Source organism: Hyla sarda, chromosome 10 (genome assembly GCF_029499605.1).
Source record: "Hyla sarda isolate aHylSar1 chromosome 10, aHylSar1.hap1, whole genome shotgun sequence".
Taxonomy (NCBI): domain Eukaryota; kingdom Metazoa; phylum Chordata; class Amphibia; order Anura; family Hylidae; genus Hyla; species Hyla sarda.
In genome coordinates, this window is record NC_079198.1 from 11,765,330 (window position 1) to 11,779,675 (window position 14,346).

Sequence of the window (14,346 nt, forward strand, 5' to 3'; positions counted from 1 at the left end):
AGTGAAATAATACTGTTATCCAGTATGACATGCAGATTCTTTTGGAAATGTCCTTTATGCCATGAGAATGTAGTGACAAGAGTTACCTTCCATTCTGGACTTCTTACCTGGCTTTTGTATAGCAATTATGTATTAAAATTATATTAAATATTATTAAAAAATGTGCAAGTCACTTTTCATAAATTATAAAACATCTTTAAACAAAGTCTGCAAACTGCAAGGCTCTTATAACAGCGATCAGATAAGTGCTAAACATTGTTACATGATGTGCATTACAGACAGAGCTGTAGCTAGCTCTTTTTTGCTCCTGAGTTGAGAGCATAATTTTTTTTTTTATATGTTTCTTATGTAGATTACACTACGGTTTTATGCAGTGACTTACAAATGAAATGTTCACTGATCAGAGTCATTCTCATCAAAAATTGCAGGGGGGTGGCTTGCCTATGGAGGAGTGAAGACGTGCTAGCGGTGTCGTATCGATGGAAAGGCAGCAGTGGGGCATTGAATTATATGTTACACTCTGATCCAAAGTTCTGCTTGGTCCCGAACAACCAACTATAGTAAGTGTTCACTTTTACATATGCAGTATTACACTATGGAGCACTCTTTATATCTGTTTAGATAGATAGATAGATGTGAGATAGATAGATATGAGATAGATAGATATGAGATAGATAGATATGAGATAGATATAGATAGGTATGAGATAGATTAGATAGATAGATTGATATGAAATAGATAGATATCAGATAAACAGATATGAGAGATAGATAGATAAATAAATAGATACGATATGAGATAAATAGATAGATATGAGATAGATAAATAGATAGATAGATATGAGATAGATATGAGATAGATAGATGTGAGATAGATAGTTAGATAGATAGATAGATAGATATGAAATCGATAGATAGATATAAAATAGATAGATAGATATGAGATAGATAGATATGAGATAGATATGAGATAGATAGATGTGAGATAGATAGTTAGATAGATATGAAATCGATAGATAGATGTAAAATAGATAGATAGATATGAGATAGATATATAGATAGATATGAGCTAGATAGATAGATATGAGATAGATATGAGATAGATAGATGTGAGATAGATAGTTAGATAGATAGATAGATAGATATGAAATCGATAGATAGATATAAAATAGATAGATAGATATGAGATAGATAGATAGATAGATAGATATGAGATAGATAGATATGAGCTAGATAGATAGATATGAGATAGATATGAGATAGATAGATGTGAGATAGATAGTTAGATAGATAGATATGAAATCGATAGATAGATATAAAACAGATAGATAGATAGATACGAGATAGATATATATAGATAGATATGAGATAGATAGATACATATGAGAGAGACAGATGAGTTTTCTTACCTTTCTATTGTTCAGCACCAGGATCCCTTCCGTGGGTCAGTGAGTATAGAAGATTCTTTGTCTATACCCAGCTCTTCTCTATATATACGTCTCTGACCAGATCCATCTGACATTTCTGCTAAGTGCCTTCAGATAACAAAGTAGTGAATAATTGTTCTTTATTATTACTTATTTAGTAATTAATACCACATCCTCTGAATTCTACAGAGAATTATCCTTAATGTAATTGTTTATACATAGTTTAAAAAAAAAAAAAAGTGGTTTGTTGTCTGGAATTACATGGAGTCCAGCACTTGTATCCCAAGCTCCATAGCTCCTGGGCTGAAATCAGATGAAATCGGCAAAAGACTGAACAACATTATATTTCACCAAGATCCCTGGAGACCAGGCAAATTATGGGCAAAATATGATGTGGTGCCGGGGTGTTGCAATGGTGTAGCAGGTTCTGGTGGTATTAACCCTGTGGGGTAAGGTGTTATTATTCGTGACGCCAGGATGGGGTTGTTTTCTGTATAAGGCCCTGCCGACAACCAACCCAAAAATGGCAGACAAGAAAGGAATATCCACAGCAGGAATTGTGACATAACTGGAACTTTTACTTAAACGTCTTATGAAACAGTCTTTACAATTATGCAGTTTCTCTAGAGGCAACTGGGATGCAGGATACCTCACAGGCTTGCTGGGACTTGTAGTATTGAGAATATCTATGCGGGCCACTGTGCTACTAATATTATTCTTGAGTTGAGTAGTAGTCACTAGAATTGTAGATAGAGCTTGATAACTCACGTTTTGAAGTGGCTGCAGGTTCCTTAGGCTTTGGCCTAGCTGAGATGAATTTTGATAGTACAGGTATTGTGCTTGCTTTGTAGCCAGGAACTCAGAGAGAGAATTTAGAGACAACAGCCCCTTATATACTAGGGAGGCTGGCCTAAAGTCCATTGGTTGCAAAGCCTGTGGTTCCTGTAGCGACCTTGGTGCCGCCTGCCACAACAAGACCATCCGGATTTTCGGCAGACTCTGGTGAAAACCAGCGGCACCTTAGACTCCGCTCCCTGGCATGGCTTTCGTCATGATCCACACAGGCCCATGGGATCCACCACCTGCCGTGACCCTTACAATAAAAATTGGAGTAAAGCAGCAGAGATCGTATTGCATCTGTTCTGTCAGCGTAATATCTGTTTTCATTGGAAGTTAAATGGTCACTCTTATTAAAACTAATTTTGCTATTGCACTCTTATGATAAATAAAAAATCGTTCTAATGTACTTTGTTTAATTTGTACTTTATTTGTGTTTAAAAAAGCCACCACTAGGTGTCTCCCAACTTGTCCAGAGCACATTTCCCCCTATCTCTTCCACAGACTTTGGACTCCTCCTGGCCTGGCAGAAGTCCAAAATCAGGAAATGCAGTCTGGAGTGCTGAGGGGTGTGTGTGTGTGCAGCCTTAGCCAATTATAGCTAATTTCACACGGAACTGCTCTGGGCTGTGTGTAGCAGAGTGAGGGAGGAAGTTCTCCCCTGTATGGCTTCAGATGATGTCACACCTGCTGGGGAACGCCCCTTCCCAGACTGTGAATCTAACTGAGACTAAGCAGAAAATACAGAGCGATACCAAGGTAGAAAACAAAAACATTATAAAGATAAAGGCCGGGGGGGGGGGGGGGGTTATCATGATGGGGCGGTGAGCTGGGAGGATTATAACATTTAACAAGATCATGAGGGTACTCTTTAACCCCTTAAGGACTCAGGGTTTTTCAGTTTTTGCACTTTTGTTTTTTTGACCGTGCGGTTTAATTAATGATATATTTTTATAGTTCGGACATTTACGCACGCGGCGATACCACATATGTTTATTTATTTATTTTTTTTACACTGTTTTATTTTTTTATGGGAAAAGGGGGGTGATTCAAACTTTTATTAGGGAAGGAGTTAAATGACCTTTATTAACAGTTTTTTTAAACTTTTTATAGGGACCTATAACACTGTAACCTATAACACCATAGGGACCTATAACACTGCACACACTGATCTCTCATGCTGATCACTGGTGTGTATTAACACGCCTGCGATCAGTGTTATCAGCGCTTGACTGCTTGACTCATAAAGAAAAGGACTTCTGCACCCCAGTTGGACACCATTTTACCCAAACAGGCCCCTCCATACATGACCTTACAATCAAGATACTGAGAGGGAATTTCAAAAACACACAAGAGAGAAAGACATTTGAAGCCAAAATGATACTGTTTTTTGACTCGAAAAACAGGGGACTCAATGTGGATTTGAGCTTCTTATCTCATTATCAAAATTTCTTATAACCTGTACTGTATTCTCTTTTGCATCTCACTTTGTCCTGCTTAATTACATTCTCTCCCCTGCTCCCCCCTCCCTCCTCCTTTTTCTCATTCGTATCTATTTAGTCTGTGTTCCCATAACAGGACGATTTATGGCCCATCTTAGTGTGAATTCTCCACATCTATTGTCTTAACCCCTGCATATGTGTGAGATGTAACCTGTGTCTTCTACTTGTGAGCTTAGATTTGCTTTGGACTTGATAAAGGGAGGAATCCCGAAAGCTTCTCTACAAAATTCTGTTAGTCCAATAAAAAAGGTATTTTATTTATTTATTTATTTATATAGCGCCTACAGATTCCGCAGCGCTTACAATTATGGGGTACAAACAATTATGGGATACTGCAACATTTTATGATTTGCATCACTGGACTAATACGGTTACTCAAATTTACTATATATATATATATATATATATATATATATATATATATATACACATATTGCAAATGACAGAACAATATAGCTATAATTTTTTTTTTTTTTAAATCTTTAAATAGAATGACAGAATGTCTATAATATGATATTTTTTTTGGTTTATTTTTCTTTTTTTTTTTTGTGTAGTCAAAACTGAAGAATGAAGAACATAACTAGTGCTAACACAGTTAAAGGGGAAAACTATACAAAGAAGTATCCTGACCTCTACTACGATTTGTCCATCTGTAGAAAAGTGGTCTACTCATTGGTTTGTTTACTGGGAACCATTGGAAACGGTCTTGTCTTCTGGTTTGGCATCTTCCATATGAAGAAGACGGTCAACGTTGTGTGGTTCCTCAATCTGGCTGTGGCTGATTTCACCTTCACGCTCTTTCTACCTTTCAGCATTACCTACTTGGTTATTCACCACTGGCCATTTGGACCATTCATGTGTGACTTGTACTGGTTCCTGTTCTTCCTCAACATCTCCGTTAGTGTCCTCCAGCTCATGGTCATCAGTCTTGACCGTTTCCTCTGTGTCTTTTCTCCTGTATGGTGCCAAAATCACCGAAAACCAAGACTGGCCTTCTTGGTCGCCCTTAACATTTGGATTATTTCTGTTGCTTTTATTTTACCTTATTTTTTATTCATTGTCAAATCTGAGAGACATAAGTCTTCCTGCTACGGCCAGAGAAATATTTATAGGAACATATTGGTGTGAATTATAAGATTCATCTTCTTCCTTCTTCCTTTTTTCACTATTCTCTCTTGTTACATTGCGATCGTGTTACGTATGAGAGGTAAACGCATGACCACATCTTCTCGGCCGTATAAAATATTCCTAGCCATCATCGTAACGTTCTTCGTATGTTGGATTCCTTATAATCTGTTTATTTTTCTTAGAAAACTTGGGTCTGGTAAAATTTCTACAAAGGTATTTCCCATTTTATATGTCATTGGCGACCACCTTATAGATGATATATAATTATTTAAAACTAACATCTGGCCTTATATACCATCTTTTATTTTTTTATCTAAGTAGATCCATTAATTGATTTTAATATAGTCTAAAGTGGTTGGACATAACAGACTTCTTGCTTGCAGCCACCACTAGGGGGAGCTTAGGAGCTTACAGCATACAGTTTATAGGTTGAAGTCAATAATAAAATAGTATGCAGTAAGTTCCTAAACTCCCCCTAGCGGTGGTGACTTGCTGCCAGAATTGAATAATTTAAAGAAGTACTCCTCCCCTAGACATCTTATCCCTTATCCAAAGGATAAGATGTCTGATCGCAGGGGTCTTACCCGTGGGGACCCCTGCGATCTCAGCTGTGGCACCCCAGACATCCGGTGCATGGAGCGAACTTCACTCCGTGACGGATGACTGGCAATGTGGGGCGGAGGCTTGTGACATCACGGTCATGCCCCGCTCGTGACATCATGGCGGCCATGCCCCCTTAATGCAAGTCTATCCCTTTAACTATTTATCTATACAGAGGATTTGGAGCTCTGTATCAATGGACTCTGCTATAAAGACATCTTATGAAATGTATCAGCAAAGAATCCTGGTTCTATTTATATAAAAAAATAAAATGGTGCTAAAGGGCAAACATTCACTTTAAGATGAATAATCTTTACTATGCCTCTTAAAGGGAATGCATTGCTTTTTTTTTTTTTTTTTTTTTTTTTTACTTATTAGGACCAGATACTGAAACATGTTTATTTTTTTCTTATCTGTTTTTATTTTATGTTACTGTAATGTTCTTTATTTCATTTTTTTTTTTTTTTTTTGTACATTGTTATGGGGGGACTGTCATTTTACCTAAACTGTTTTTAATAACAGACAGGTGCTGTCTCCTTTACATAAATGGGAAACATGTCTGGGCATTCTCTATGACCTTTAAAGAGCTTATTCCATGAGGAGGGGGAGGCTGAGCTGTAAGCTTCAGCTATTGTAAAGATCCGGTCTTTTCTATCTACAAGTGTCACCTTTCGCTGTCATTACGTACAAATCACTTTCCAGCAGCCTCCTCCTTATTGTCGCAGACAGTACAGGAAGCCTCAGCTTAGTTTTAGGCCTAATGGGCAAAATGACAATTGCAAGATTTCAGAATTATTTTAAAATATACATATTAAAATAGAAAATTTGAAAAAAAACATCTCCAAAATGTAAAACAAAAAGTGTTTAACGTAAAAACTTGATAAAAAAAAAACACATTCTCTCTGAGAGGTCGGGGCAACTCTCCATCTTTTCTTGTCTTGTATTTATTTGCATTTTTATCTAGTACATTTTTTATGACATTTTCTTTCGTTTTTGTCTCAGTGTGATTGAGCTTTAAAGTAGGAAAAATAAAGTAAAACATTTTCATTCATTTTTGACAATTTCATTTTTCTTCTTTGCCTCCTTCTGTCCCTTCTATAATAGTTTTGAAGAATTTGATCAAATATTAAAAATCCATTTGATAATGTTTTCTTAGCGAGGAAAAAAAGTGTTTCTGAGAGATCTTCAGTCTTTAATGGGGATGTTGGTCTTTGATTCTACAATAATTCCGATGGGTAGGATGTTTTCTAGACGCCTGTATATGACCACAAGAGGCCTAAAAGCCCCCACTGATCACATTTGCTTCAATCTTTGCTCAAAGATGACTTAAAGGGGTACTTCCCTGGAAAACATTTTTTTTTAAGTCAAACGGTACCAGAAAGTTAAACAGATTTGTAAATTACTTCTATTTAAAAATCTAATCCTTCCAGTACTTATCAGCTGTTATATGTTCCACAAAAAGTTATTTTCTTTTTGAATTTCCTTTCTGTCTGACCCCAGTGCTCTCTGCTGACACCTCTGTCCATTTTAGGAACTGTCCAGAGCCGGATAGGTTTGCTATGGGGATTTGCTCAGCAGAGAGCCCTGTGGTCAGATAGAAAGGAATTTCAAAAAGAAAAGAACTTCCTCTGGAGCATACAGCAACTGATAAATACTGGAAGGATTAAGATTTTTTTAATAGAAGTAATTTACAAATCTGTTTAACTTTCTGGCATCATGTGAGTAAAAGAAAAGTTTTCCACCGGCCGGAGAACCCCTATAAGGCTATGTATATTCCAGGCCCATCAAATGTCATAGCAGATTCTCTTTCCAGTAGTCAGTTCTGCAGGTTCAAGGAATTAGTTACCGAAGAGGAAGTGGTGGGAGTGGACTATCCGAAACATCATTTGGGAGTAATGGAAGACCATATGAAGAATTCGGTGGCCCCCAGGACATGGTCTCTCTATGTTGCTGCTGGGCACCGGTGGGATTCTTTCTGTGCTTCTAAAATTCTTGAATAATATAGTTCAGAAGTGAGAGCCGTGTTAGAGTTTGCTTCTTCTTTTTTTAGAATCAGTTTTTTCTCAGTCATGTTTTCGTCATATGTCTGGGGTGTCTTTCTTTCAAAAATAGTTTGAGGCTAGGCCTTTTAGTTCCCTTTTTTAGGTCAGATAAGTCTTAAAGGGTATAGCAGAAATATTCAGCCCAGCTGAATTCTCGTCACCCTGTGACGTTTGATTTCTTGGAGCGTCTACTGTGTTCCCACCTAACTGTGTTTGTAACGTTATCTTTGTTACACGTCCTAAAAAGAGGGTGGTGCAGGTCATCGGTCCCATGTTGCCCGGTTTTCCTACCTAAACCTTGTGGAAAAGGAAAAGCAACAATGAAGTTCCTGAAATCCCGACCTTATATACCGACCTCATATCTCGTCCTAATATCCTGACCTCATATCCTGTCCTCATATCCCATCCTCAGGTGAGGCTGAGCTGTAACGAAAAATCGTAGGCTGAAATAAAAGGTCGAATGGCTTTGCGGGGGTGTGGCTTGTAGGAGGGGGTGTGACATATTCACCCAGAGATACGGAGCTTGCAGAATAAGGCCTTTTTCACACTATAAAAATTCATCCGTAATGATCGTCCGTCATAAACATCTTGAAAATTGGCCGTTAAACAGCCGTTAGAAAATCCCATTATAGTCCATGGGATTTTTCCAATAGCCGTTTTAACCCATTATTGCACATTATTAATAACGGCCGTTATTTTGTGACAGGCGATAGTAACGGGAGATATAGTGCATGATTCACTAAAGAAAAACGTAGGTGCACTCACTGCTCAGCGGAGACCACTGAATGTCGGTGTCCGGTTCACGGGGAGCTGGGTCTCAGCATAGGCGCAGGAAGTCTTTTCTTTTTGAAAGCCTTTTCTTTTTAAATTTATTTTTTGTCTTGTCCACAGTGCTCTCTGTTGACACCTGATGTCCGTATCAGGAACTGTCCAGAGCAGGAGAAAATCCCCATTGCAAACCTATGCTGCTCTGGACAGTTCCTGACATGGGCAGAGGTGTCAGCAGAGAGGACTGTGGACAAGACAAAAAAGAAAAAATTCAAAAAGAAAAGAATTTCCTCTGTAGCATAAAGCTGCTTAAAAGTACTGGAAGGGTAAAGACTTTTTAATAATGGTAATTTACAAATCTGTTTAACGATTTAAAAAAAAATGTTTTCCACCGGAGTACCCCTTTAACCATCCTAAATGTTAGTTTACATTTAAGTAACATGAGTGCCAAGTTTCATCAAAATATCTTTTTGGAAGTGATGCTGGAACACACACACACACACACACACACACATACATAGATATTTAAGTACACACATACAAAAATATTCACATTAAGATATATATTTATATATATATATATATATATATATATGTATATATATATATATATATATATATATATATATATATATATATATAGTAACCATGAATAAAACACAGCAGCCTTTTTATGCCAAAATTCAGTACAGTCTATATAACAGTGTTTAATGTTGTGTCCTCTCAAAATAACTCAACACACAGCCATTAATGTCTAAACCCTGGAAACAAAAGTAAGTGCACCTCTAAGTGAAGATGTCCTAATTGGGCCATTTTCCCTCTCTGATGTCATGTGACTTCTTAGTGTTACAAGCTTTTGGGTGTGAATAGGGAGCAGGTGTTTTGAATTTGGTGTTATCGCTCTCACACTCTCTAATACTGGTCACTGGACGTTAAACATGGCACCTCATGTCAAAGAACTCTTTGAGGATCTGATAAAAAAAATAAGGAATTGTTGCTCTACATAAAGATGTCCTAGGCTATAAGAAGATGCCAAGACCCTGAAACGGAGCTGCTGTACGGTGGGCAGGCTCCACTCAGAACAAGTCTCACCATGAGCGACCAAAGAAATTGACCTGTTAGCCTTTACTGCAGAGGTTTAAAGGGGTACTCCGCTGCTTAACATTTGGAACAAATTGTTCCGAACACTGGAGCCGGGAGCTCATGACATCATAGCCCCACCTCCTCATGACGCCATGCCCCGCCCCCTCAATGCAAGTCTATGGGAGGGGGCGTGACGGCTGTCACGCCCCCTCCCATAGACTTGCATTGAGGGGGCAGGGCGTCATGAGGGGGCGGGGCTATGACATCACAAGCTCCTGGCGCCTGCTCCAGCGTTCGTAACAGTTTGTTCCAAACGCTGAGCAGCGGAGTACCCCTTTAAGGGGTGGGGGTCAGCCTGTCAGTGCTCAGACCATATGTCTCACACTGCATCAAACTGATTTTTATGCCTGCAAACAGCAGACTAAGGACATGGATTACTGTGATACCAAGATAAACTTATTTGGTTTCGACAACCAGGGGAGGAGGACAAAGACAAGAGTCATGGTCAATCGTGGTGGCGGAGTATCATGGTCTGAGCCTGTATGATTGCTGCTGGCACTGGGGGGGCTACAGTTTATTGAGGGAACCATTAATGCCAACATGTACTGTGACATACTGAAGAAGAGCATGGTCCCCTCCCTTAGGAGACTGAACACAGGGCAGTATTCACACATGATAATGACCCCAAACACCTCTAAGACCACTACTTTTTTTAAATTTTATCTAAGAGCCGAGGAACGTGCTCTCGAATCACCCAAAGTGCAAGAAAAAGTGCAAACGTGTTACACTAAAAAAAAGTGCACAGAGGATGCGGTCTATCTCAAGCCCTTCTCCGATAGGAGAGAGGCCCCCAACAAACCTACCCTTCGTCTTCGGACCAAAAGGTACCTGCGAGGTTCCAGGTTCGATGTCCCTTTTCGCCCAAGCTATTAAGGGACCACAAATGCTCCCGGCATCGCCCTTGGTGTTAGCTAAGGTATCTGCCCGCAGAGCCGATAAGGGTAGGTACCCTGCCAGAGCAGGAGTACCCGGGGTGTTTGCAGGGAGGTGTGGAACCTTATGGCCACACACACCTCCCCTAGACCGCCAGGAGGGACACCCAGAAGGGCTACCGCATCCTGACAAATACTGTGGACACACAACACGCAAAAAGTGACACAGTGAGACAAAAAGAAAGAAATAAGTGAATGTGCATATATATACTGCCCAGACATCCGGCCGGATCTATAAACATTTCTCTGATCCTAGCCAGAAGGCCGGGAATCAAGAGGTGAGTGCCACAAGTTGAAGAGATTATGGTGCCCGTGCTTCCACTCAGTGAGCCAGTACTCCCAGTGAGTTTCTGCACCTCGGGGTCACCACTCCCCGAGGCACTAAAGTACCTCGGCTCTAGACCCTCTCAGCCTCATGGCGAGACCCGGAGGAAGCAGGTCACTTCGGGGCAGCCATCGGTCTGATTCCTCAGAACCAGCCCCAGAACGCCCTGGTACACCTGCTCCCTACCATGCAGCACCCATCCCCACCAGCTCCACACTGGTGTCGCCTGCCACCAGCATGAAACTGATAAGAACAGACACTACACTTGATCTTAGCCAAAAGAACCACTGACTTGCTAAAGAAGCTGAAGATAAAGGTGGTGGACTAGGTGATGAATAAAGTTTTGAGTAAATTGTGAGTAATTCAAGTCTCCATCTCACATTATTGAGAGAGAACTTTCCTTGCAGGAGAAAAACCAGCACTCCATTCCAAACTCCGGAATATAGTAAAACTTGAATGCTTCAATTAATCAATGTAAAAACCTTTACAAAAATACCGGGGAGATTAAAATGTTGCTAAAAAAACTGACGCATTTCAGGAAAGAAACCTTAATCAGGGCATGATGCATACAATGTTTAACCCGATTTTATACTAGATCTAAGTGGGATCCACCATCAGTCACATTACCGGAAACTCAAACGGCTCATGATTAACCCCTTTCTTGCTCAAAGGAGTCAGAGAGAACAATATATATAACACTGTAAGTTTTGTGGCATACAAAATTCAAAATATAATCATAAGCGAAGGATAACAAAGAATTCAATAATGATACGTTATATCTGTGCGATTATTCAAACGTGACGGTGAGCGAGTCCCCAGTTTGATAATCAAGAAAGCTTCTTTGGCTAAGAGTTTCTTCCTCAACTCCCCACCTCGTGGTTGGCGAGTCACTATTTCAAATGGTATAACTTCGAGTGTGGAAACATTACGACATGGCATACTTTGAAGTGTCTTGACGCACCCGACAAGTGCGCGGGTCTCAACAGTGTCCGAGACATGTTATTTCAACTATCTTGTGGTAGAACCCACATATTGAACTTTACAAGTGTTGCAATTTATACACTAAACCACATGATCTGTTTAGCATGATAGGTAAGTACCTATAGAATATCTCTGTTTGGTATTAAAAGGGTATGTTCACACTACGGAACCTCTGTTAGTGGAGATTCCGTAAGGCGGCCGCTGCCAAAACTGCTTCAGCTGTAGGACCATGGGGCACTGCGTCTTCACCATTGAAAGCTATGCAATACTTGCGGAATTCCACACAAAGAATGAATATGTTCTTTCTTTGCAAGATACATTTTCAGCAGCAGAATTGTCCACCATTGAAATTCCGCAGTGGGAACAGTCCGCAGGAAGAAGAAGAAAAAGCACACTGGATATGGTGCTGGTCAGGCTGGTGTTCCCAGAAGAATGTTCAGGAGGCTTGGATATTTTTTAAAGTATCAATTGGTTTACAAATAAAACATCCCAATGCCAATCTGCAATGCAAAACATGGCGATGCCAATATGAGGAAGAGGGATTGTACCCTCGAAACGCGTTATTGTTTTATTTGTAGTGTCAATAAACCAAATTGATACTTTAAAAAATATCCAAGTCTCCTGAACATTCTTCTGGGAACTCCAGCCTGACCAGCGTCATATCCAGTGTGCTTTTTCTTCTTCTTCCTGCGGATCCTTCACACAGGTTCGTGCCGTGGATACCAGTTCAAGCACTGACGGGCAGCAGGTCATCATCTAGAGCTACCCCACTTTAGGGGTGATACGCATGAACCCAAGTATTTATAAAGGTGAGAGTCCATTTGCTATTTGCATTTCACCACTTGGACCCACTCCCACAGAGTTACACGAGGCGCTGCCCTCTATCTTTATTCTTTTTACTTGCGGATTTCTACTCACGGAACTCCATAGTGTGAACATATCCTAAGACGTTATCTCTTGGGTTTTAATTAGGTACCTACATGATGGGCACCTTTTTTTACCATATTGTACGCTACCCTTCTATGGCAACCAAGTGGTCTCTTTGCGTTTATTAATATCTCCATTTATCCTATCTGTAATAAACATGTGGCGGTGATGATTCTAAAGCGTCGCTAGTCATTCTATCATCTATATAATCTCTCTCCTTTTGTTTTTATGAAATTTTTGGATCAATATAAAATAAAAAATTTTTTTTGCTAATTAATGTATGATTGACTCCTTTCTCTTTTTTTTTGGTGTGGTCAGACTTCAGACAGAATAAAAACCCTTAAAGTGGTGTTCCACCCTTAGACATCTTATCTCCTATCCAAAGGGAAGGGATAAGATGTCTGATCAGCATTCTGTGCCATGTGCTGCTCCAGTCTCGGGTTTCCGAGACGGAGACGTGATGTGACGTGATGTCACGTCATGCTCCCTCCATTCATTCATGTCTATGGGAGGGGGTATGATGGCCTCCACGCCCCCTCCCATAGACATGAATGGAAGGGGCATGGCGTGACATCACATCTCCGCAAAGAATGATGGGTGCTGCACAGAGATCGCGGGGGACCCCTGTGATCAGACATCTTATCCCCTATCTTTTGGAATGCCCCTTTAAGACCATGTGGTGAGGGAAAGTTGAGTTTATAGAGAGATCTAATTATATTAGCCCTACCTTTATACTAGAACATTCTATGGGATTCTATAGTAGAAGAATAAACTAGCATACTGCGTCACACCAGATATGGCAGCCGAGAGCAAAAGGTGCAAGTAAATCTTCATCCTCCCAAACCCCTTCTCTTCTTCCTCCCATACCCCTTCCCTTCATCCACACATACCCCTTCCCTTCATCCACACATACCCCTTCCCTTCATCCACACATACCCCTTCCCTTCATCCACACATACCCCTTCCCTTTATCCTCCCATACCCCTTCTCTTCCTCCTCCCATACCCCTTCCCTTCATCCTCCCATACCCCTTCCCTTCATCCACACATACCCCTTCCCTTCATCCACACATACCCCTTCCCTTTATCCTCCCATACCCCTTCTCTTCCTCCTCCCATACCCCTTCCCTTCATCCTCCCATACCCCTTCCCTTCATCCACACATACCCCTTCCCTTCATCCACACATACCCCTTCTCTTTATCCTCCCATACCTCTTCCTTTCATCCTCCCATACCCCTTCCCTTCATCCTCCCATACCCCTTCCCTTCATCCTCCAATACCCCTTTCCTTCATCCACACATACCCCTTCCCTTCATCCACACATAACCCTTTATATTTGTCCACCCATTCCCCTTCCCTTCATGTACCCATACCCCTCACCTTCATCTACCCATACCCCCCTTCATCCACCCATACCCCTTCCCTTCATCCACACATACCCCTCCCCTTCCTCCACCCATACTCCTCTCCTTTATCTGCCTATACCCCTTGCCTTCATCCTTCCATACCCCTTCCCTTCATCCTCCCATACCCCTCCCCTTCATCCTCCCATACCCCTCCCCTTCATCCTCCCATACCCCTTCCCTTCATCCTCCCATACATCTTCCCTTCATCCACCTATACCCCTACCCTTCATCCACCCATGCCCCTTCCTTTCATCCTTCCACACCCCTCCCCTTCATCCACCCATACTCCTTCCCTTCATCCTCCCATACCCCTTCCCTTCATCCACCC

The 14,346-nt window shown here is 40.7% G+C and overlaps 1 protein-coding gene across 1 annotated transcript in view; it reads left to right on the forward strand.

Annotated features, from left to right (window-relative positions):
* The window catches only part of LOC130293934 (N-formyl peptide receptor 3-like), an 80,678-nt gene that overhangs the window by 33,974 nt on the left and 32,358 nt on the right, over positions 1–14,346 (forward strand). The window contains exon 2 of the mRNA XM_056543228.1: positions 429–560. The gene's annotated coding sequence lies outside the window, so the exon portion shown is untranslated. The remainder of the gene's footprint in view (positions 1–428; positions 561–14,346) is intronic.